Source organism: Parasteatoda tepidariorum, chromosome 2, assembly GCF_043381705.1.
Source record: "Parasteatoda tepidariorum isolate YZ-2023 chromosome 2, CAS_Ptep_4.0, whole genome shotgun sequence".
In the NCBI taxonomy this organism is placed as follows: domain Eukaryota; kingdom Metazoa; phylum Arthropoda; class Arachnida; order Araneae; family Theridiidae; genus Parasteatoda; species Parasteatoda tepidariorum.
Genome location: NC_092205.1, coordinates 1049021 through 1056753, shown reverse-complemented (window position 1 = coordinate 1056753; position 7733 = coordinate 1049021).

Here is a 7733-nt window from a genome sequence, read left to right as displayed (position 1 = left end):
CTAGTTGTTGTTGTTAATTTACGTCGCACTAGAGCTGCACAATGAGCTAACGATTTCCTAGAAGGAAAAACTTTATTGACTGATAAAACAACTCAAGACATTTTAAACGTTATATTATTTCATGAAGGGGAAGAAATTTCTTGACTTTTTTTATTGCATATTTCGATACTTTATTTTATGGAATACGTACTAATCGTTGTGCCCCACAACTTTTTGATGCAGTTGAAAAACGTGATCATCGAACCTGCCGCGTCATCGAGGACGTTACAGGAGGCAATCCGGCCTGCATACTAAAAAAAAAAGACTTGTCAAATGACAGTCAAAACCGGAACACATCACTAAATTCGCTCATTCTTTTAAATTTTGTATCCGTCGTTAAGCAGCCGACCCAATTTTAGGTTTACGACTATTCATGTTCAACTCCGTGACCTTGTCATTTTGAACCTACTCCGGAAGACAAGGAAACTCCTGGATCAGTACCCCCAAAGGTCTTGATTTGTTAGGGGAACCTGGAGGACTGTGTGACTCGACAGATTTCACGTGCGTCAGTCCCCATTTACTACACGGGGAGTCTTCGGGCTGTCTGGGATCGAACTCACGAACTCTTGGGCATGGATCCAATGCCTAACAAACAGGCTCTCCCGGCCCAAATTCGCTCATTTGAGCATTTTCTCTGAAGCACATGTGATCCAATGACTTGACTTCCAAGGAAAGTATCGTGGGGAAGGATGGATGTCAAGGTTATTCGAATTGTGCAAAAGACGCAAAGAGCACCACGCATTTACTTCGCGCACACCAACAAAATATATGAGTTGGAGGCAGGCGATTTGTAGGGTCTAAGCATAAGTCTCAGAAAACCGAACGTTATTCAAAACACAATTTCAATTTTTTTTTATGAGTGTTTGGATTGCTTTATTGAAATAACATACATTTGCTGGCTTGTGTGCTTAATTTAGGCTAATAAACCTTTGTCAAGTAGAATAACAGATGGAACAATTCAGAGAAGGATACATCCAGAATGACGGCGGGACTCTAACCCGTTACCTCCACGCTTTGCACAGCGTTTGGTGGGCGATACCTCTCACCCCAAGTAGGCTACTTTGAATCGTAACTGGATCGATTTTGACGTTACTTTGGAAATTTATAGGGAATTGATGTGGTTATGGTTAAAGCCGTCAGAAATCGAAGATTTTTCGAAACGTTGTTTTTTCTTCTTTTTTTTTGTACATTTAAATGCCAAAAAAAAAAGAGGATCCATATTTGTTAACTTTTTTTTCCAAATGGACACTCTTTTGTGAAAAAATGACATTTTCTCATTATTTTTTGGTTTTAACTATCGCTACACTCATATATAATCCTTCATTTTCGGTCTTCTTACTATATCATATGGAGATTGAGCAACCATCAGTGCACTTCACCATCATTTTTATATAGTTAAATTATAATTATTCCTGGTTAGAAAAAATTTAAAATGTAGTTGAAATGTGACGAAATAAAAACCATAAAATCATTTTGTAACACATTTCAGGGGAAAAAATGTTAAAATTGAGATCGGATCAGAAAAACAACCTTAAGAGTGCGTTTTGAAATTCGCTGAAATGTTGGAGTTTAGTCCTCCTAACTGTCATGGCTCGTGTTGCGTGAATATACATGCACTGAAAATTTCCTAATAATGTTTAAAACTTTAATATTTAACAAACAGTTATTCATGGGAGCTTTTTTCAGAACTTTTGCGCATCTGTATTGATAAGAATGAGAATAAAACTTTTACACTATTAAACAAAAAAATTGCAAATAAATTTTTTATTTGAATGGTGTACAGTGCGGAAAAAAACACTGAATAATTGATCTAATAACTGGAACTCTACGAACTAAGACTCAATCTTTATGGGTATGAGGGCATCAACTTAAATATGTCAATCAATTAGTACAGATGATGTTTTAAGTTACGAAAGCAGACATAAAAGCGTTCGTTTTCTGAATAAACATAATTTTTTGTTGCTGTTGATGGATCCAGATTTCTGAATCTCAAAGCATAGAAAGAGATCTATTTAAGAATTATATCGTATAGATAGTTTGGGCTGGAGTTTGGAACTCTCAAGTTTAATTTGACTATTTGCGTATCTTAAAATCTTTAGAACTTTTTAAGCGAATTGAAAAATTTCTGAACACAATTGTAAAATTCATTTTACACATTAAGGTAAAATATAAGCGATATCTTAACTGCACAAATTCAGTTAAATATCATAAATTTAATTTGAATGGAAAACAAAATATTATCTACAAAATGGAAAACAAAATATTATCTACAAAATGAAAGAAAAGTCAGTTTTTATATATGTTTTGATGCAATTTTGAGCATTTTATTTTCTAATAATTATCTTTTTTTAATTAACTTTAAGCAGTGTCTTAAGCATCAACACAATAAATAGGCAAAAAAGAAAGGCAATTAAGAAAAAAAAAAACAAGTTTTAAAGTAAGAATTATTAACTGCGCATAAGCTGCAAGTACATGGAACCCATAAAATACAAAGAAAACAAGGAAAAATATATTTTAAAAAAGAAAAATTATAATTTTTTTTTTCAAATTAAATTTTTTTAATACTTAAAAAAATATTTTTAATTATTTTTCTTCTTCTCTTTCAAAAAATATTTTTCCTTGTTTTCTTTGTGTTATTATAAAGGCTGATTTGCTAAAAAACGACACCAATTTCTCAGCAGCAATTGGAAAGATTTACTTCTAGTTTTATTGTTATAAATTGTTATTTAATACCTAACTTTGCGTTTGCCTAAATCAGTTCTGTTTACCCGTCGAAGTAGAGCCATCTCTATGAAAGCTTTCTCAGTTTCTTGGGATTATTCATTTCATACTACAAATAGCAAACTGGAGACTACAAATTCTTTTTTGAGCGGTGAATTGTTATGAATATCAAGAAACGGAAGAAAATTGTAAAAACTTATAGCAGTCTTTTCTTTTTAAAAAATAACAGAGTCACAAACAAGTAACCATAGTTTTGGAATATAAAACCATTTATAAATACTCTGTAAAAAAATCATATTGTTCAGAATTTATCATAAGGAATTTTTTTTCTTAGTAAAATTGTTATATCTTGCTACCCTATAGTTTATGCACTGTATCTTGAGTTTTGATTTTAAATTTTGACTGCATAGTGTGACACTACTATGTAATTTATTTGTAGGACTTACGCTTAAACAAATACAATAAAATGATAATGAAAATGTGTATGTGATTATGATACTATGATCATTAATATTTATGTGATATATGTTACTTTGATAATAACACTCTTTATGTATTGTTGTTCATGATACGTCATTATGCTATTTTATGCCACTACAGAACATTGCTGGGAGCTGGGAAGGAAACGACTAAGGTTGAACAAGTTGCCGACACGACAACACTGAAAGTCTGCATTCAGAATGGAAAGGTAACGACTGATTACGAGTATCTGTACAAATTGTCGGCAGAACAGTTTTGGGAGCCGATCTGCTAAGCGGGTTTGAGGCTTTTCGTGGCGTATTACTACATCCACAGCACATCCGGAGATCCGAAGGACCCAAGCCCTCGGACACGGAAACCTCACAGCCGTCACCCAGAAGACACGTGTGCGGTCCCGCGCACCTAGTGCCCAATCTTTCAACTCAATAGACTCACAAAAGCTCGTCTGTCTGAGCTTGTTGGAAGGGAAAAGTTAGTACAGGAAGAAAAAATTATATTGAAAATAAAATTTGAAACGAATAAAAATAATTAAATAAATCCTAGGTATTTTATAGCATAAACGTCGTTGAACAGCCGACCCAATATTTTTTGGGTTTACGATGACTCATGTTCAACTCAGCAGTCATGTCATTTTGAACCTAACCCAGAAGACAAGGGAACTCTTGGCACAGGTAGTGGGGAAAATATGCCTTCGTGGAGGACTTTTGGGTGAAAATAACTCGTATTTGAGTCACATGGAGAGGAAAACTACGAAAACCTCCCACGGTGAGTCTCACTGTAAGGGGACTCTAACCCATCATCCGTCTAACACTGAGGATATTTTACGTCAGCACTGTGGTCGATGCAAGCCGGATGCGGAATTCGTATCAATCAGCCATCGCTGGTATTCGAACCAGGTGCACCTCATTGGGGGGGCCTCCCTGGCAGAGCGGTATCACCCGCCAAACGCTCTGTTAAGCGTGGAGGTGGCGACCGTTTCGCTGTGTTTTGCTTCATTTAAACACGTGATGTGCTTATTATAATCCTATTGCCTAATATAAAACATAGGACGATAGAAAAGTCATGGAGTTTTAGCAACAAATAATAATATAAATAATTCAATCATTTTAATTTCTTTTCAAGTGTGTCGTTGCATGTCCTATTGTTTCGTGCATGATTGAGTGGAGTTATTGAATGCTGATAAATTAATTTTTAAACTTTTGAGCGAAGAACGGGTCTAGTTTTTGTTATCTTATTCGTTTTGCCATAATGTCAATAAATTATGAATGCTTTTCAATAAAAGAAAACTTGCTAATGCGTTTTTAAAAATCTAATCTTTACAATGTTAAAATTGAGCATGCACATTCGTCTTATTTAGAACATATTCTTTGAAGCATAGAAGAAAAGCGTGTCGATTTTCACTTTGAATGGATTTCAAGAATATGCCTCTTATTAAATTACTGTTGTGAAAGAGTTAAAACAATTGAAATCAGAATAAAATAATTTGATAAAAGATGAAAACTTAAAAGTATTTCGGCTATAATTTGAAGCAATTCAAGACAATCAAAATAGTGAATATTTTTTGCTCTTTATATTTATACTCTAAATAAGTCACTGAACTGAGCTGGGATCGTTCCGTTGTAAAACATAATTTCCTTAAACTTTTTTTTATTATAAACCAATAAAATGAGAGTGCAAATAAATAAAATGATATACCCTGAATAACTTTTGATCTAATGATTAGATTTTCAAGTACAATGACTCTCACTGTTCACAGGTGTGACTTCAAATAGGTTAATGAATTAGTGCAAACTATAATTTAATTTACGAAATCAGACACTAAAACGCATATTCCCTGAATAAATATATTTTTTTCCGACGGATTTCCTACCTTCAAAACATAAGGTGAAGCTGCATCACACTAATTGATAAAAAAAAAAAAAAAAGCGGCCCGATCCCTTAACATTAATTTTACTTTTTGCATATTTCACTATAGCTCGAGAATTTTTTAAGCGAATAAAAAAATTATTTTAAAATTCCTTTATCAGAAAGTAATTCTATGAAAAAGAATTTTATTAATTTTAAATATTTTGAATGATATAAGGTGTAAAAGTTTTTACATCAGCCTAAAAAAAACAATTTTTTTTTACGGAAAAATACGAAGTGTGAGCGTAATCTGTCCAGTTGAATTCTGAGAAATCGAATTTTAAATATACGACTTTTCTAAAATTCGACCTCTCAGGAATTGCATTATTTTAAATGATGTCAACAATTGTACACTTTACAATGCGAAATTCTTTTCGTCTATCATATAATAAAAAATTATTAGAAATTATTTTTGCATTGAATCATTTTTAGATAAACGAATTTTATAATTGCGTGCAAATATTTTTCAATTCGATAAAAAAGTTTTCGAACTATAACGAAATACGCAAAAAGTAGAGTCCAAACTTTGAACCACACTTTTGATCAGACTATTGGTACTATATTTCCTATGCTAAGACTACCTCTTATATTTTGAGGGTCAGAAATTCCAAATGCGTCGAGGGAAAAAAAAAAAAAANAAATGCGTCGGGGGGAAAAAAAAAAAAAAAAAAAAAACAAGTTTATTCAGAGAAAGCAAGTTTCTGAGTCTGATTTTGTAATATCGTCTGCACTAGTTAATATATCCCGTGAAGTGTGAGTCCGTGAACGAAAGTTATTCACACTGTGATTCGTTTTTAGCGCACATTTATTTAAAACTACTCATCGTTGGCATCAAGAGTTTGATAAATAATGTTTTTTTTTTTCTTCAGGGAAATTATAAAAGAAACTTTTTCCTATGTTCATAAGAAAAATTTTAATAAGTGTGTGTTACTTAAGATGACTGATAAGTTAATTGAATAAAGTTTTTCATTAAATTGCAGTAAGCAAATATTTCAGTAAGAATAATTTTTCTTGAATCTGCCATACATTTAGATGTTGATAGTTCTTTGACACTTTGTACTGCTTTCTAAACGTTAACTAGCTTTCTCTGCCTTTGTCGACTTTTAACAAAACATTTTTCCAATTATTTTTAGTTGATGTCACGATATTTAAATTTATGTGTGAAATATTATTGAAATACTATGAATTAGGCGTTCATAGAAGTTATAAAAATAATAGGGGTGCATAATAATCTCACATCATTGAGCTTTAATTCTAAAGAAGGTGAAAGTACAAATTGAGGTGTAGTATGCGCAGGCAAATAGTAATCGAGATGTTCGACGGAAAAGAAACACATATATACATAGGATGACTCTAAAAAGATGGGCAAAATTTTAGGAAGTGATAGTACACACCCAAGCAAACAATTTTTATCAAAGAATGCATGGTTGAAAACGAAAAGCAAAGGTGCTGGCGCATTTGGAAAGTTGTTTGATGCAAACGTGAAAGCTCCATTCCTGTTGCGAGTTACTGCGCTGCGTTACTTGTCGCCAAGCTTTCGGCCGCTGCAGGGAAAGTTCGTGATATGCCTGGTGTAATTTAGAATGTTCGCCTTTCTTTTCTTCTCCGTTGTACTGCGTGCAATAGCCGCTGCCGGCCACAGTTTTGAACACTTATTGTAATCACATGCCATTAAATTTGCTTTTATAACTTAACTTCATCGTTCTTTGTGTGTTTTTACCTCATATAAGAACATAAACTTTGACGCCCTCTAGCGGTTTTGCGTTTTGTTTTCGACCATGCATTCTTTGATAAAAATTGTTTGCTTGGGTGTGTACTACCACCAGGGCCGGCTTATGCGTGTCGTGGCCCCTAGGCAATGCTCGTCTCGCCCCCCCTACCGTGTTCTAACTTCCTAATATATTTTTTCGCTAACACAACACTTTATTTATAATTACACTGTTTTTTACTAATTTAGAGCTAAGTTAGCTCTAAATTCGTAAGTTTTGAAACACAAACTGTAAAACTCGCAAACAAATTGCACGAAGTGAAAATTCAACGATTACATTAAAAATGTTTCAAAAATGTTGTCTATGACACAATACAACGTATGTATTTAGCGGATCGGGGAATTCCCCAGTCATGCGACGAAAGAACCAGTACTGCCAACCTTATTTTTACATACTCTTTGGTAGCTTGGCCATAGAATATACATACCTATGGTAGGTACCAGAACAGTAAGTGTGCATTCACAACGTAGAATTTTGCGCGTTTTTCAAGCGTGTTGTGTTAAAAAAGCTGCTCTTGCTGTATAGTCATCTGATTAGTCGGCGTTAAAATTACCGCGATAAAATTGCTTGCGATTATATTACTGCGTTATATATGAACTAACTACCATAATATTAATATCTAATTTGGAATGCGTTCAGAAATGTACTAAAATAGCGTCGATGTAATGTACAGAGCAAGACAATCGTCATTGAAATTTCGAATTAAATTTTTACTGTTTAAGAAACATTGTCAATTTTTTTCTCTGTAGCACAGGGCCCCTGAACGTGGCGGGGCCCCTAGGCAGTTGCCTACAGTGCCTAATGGATAAAACGGCCCTG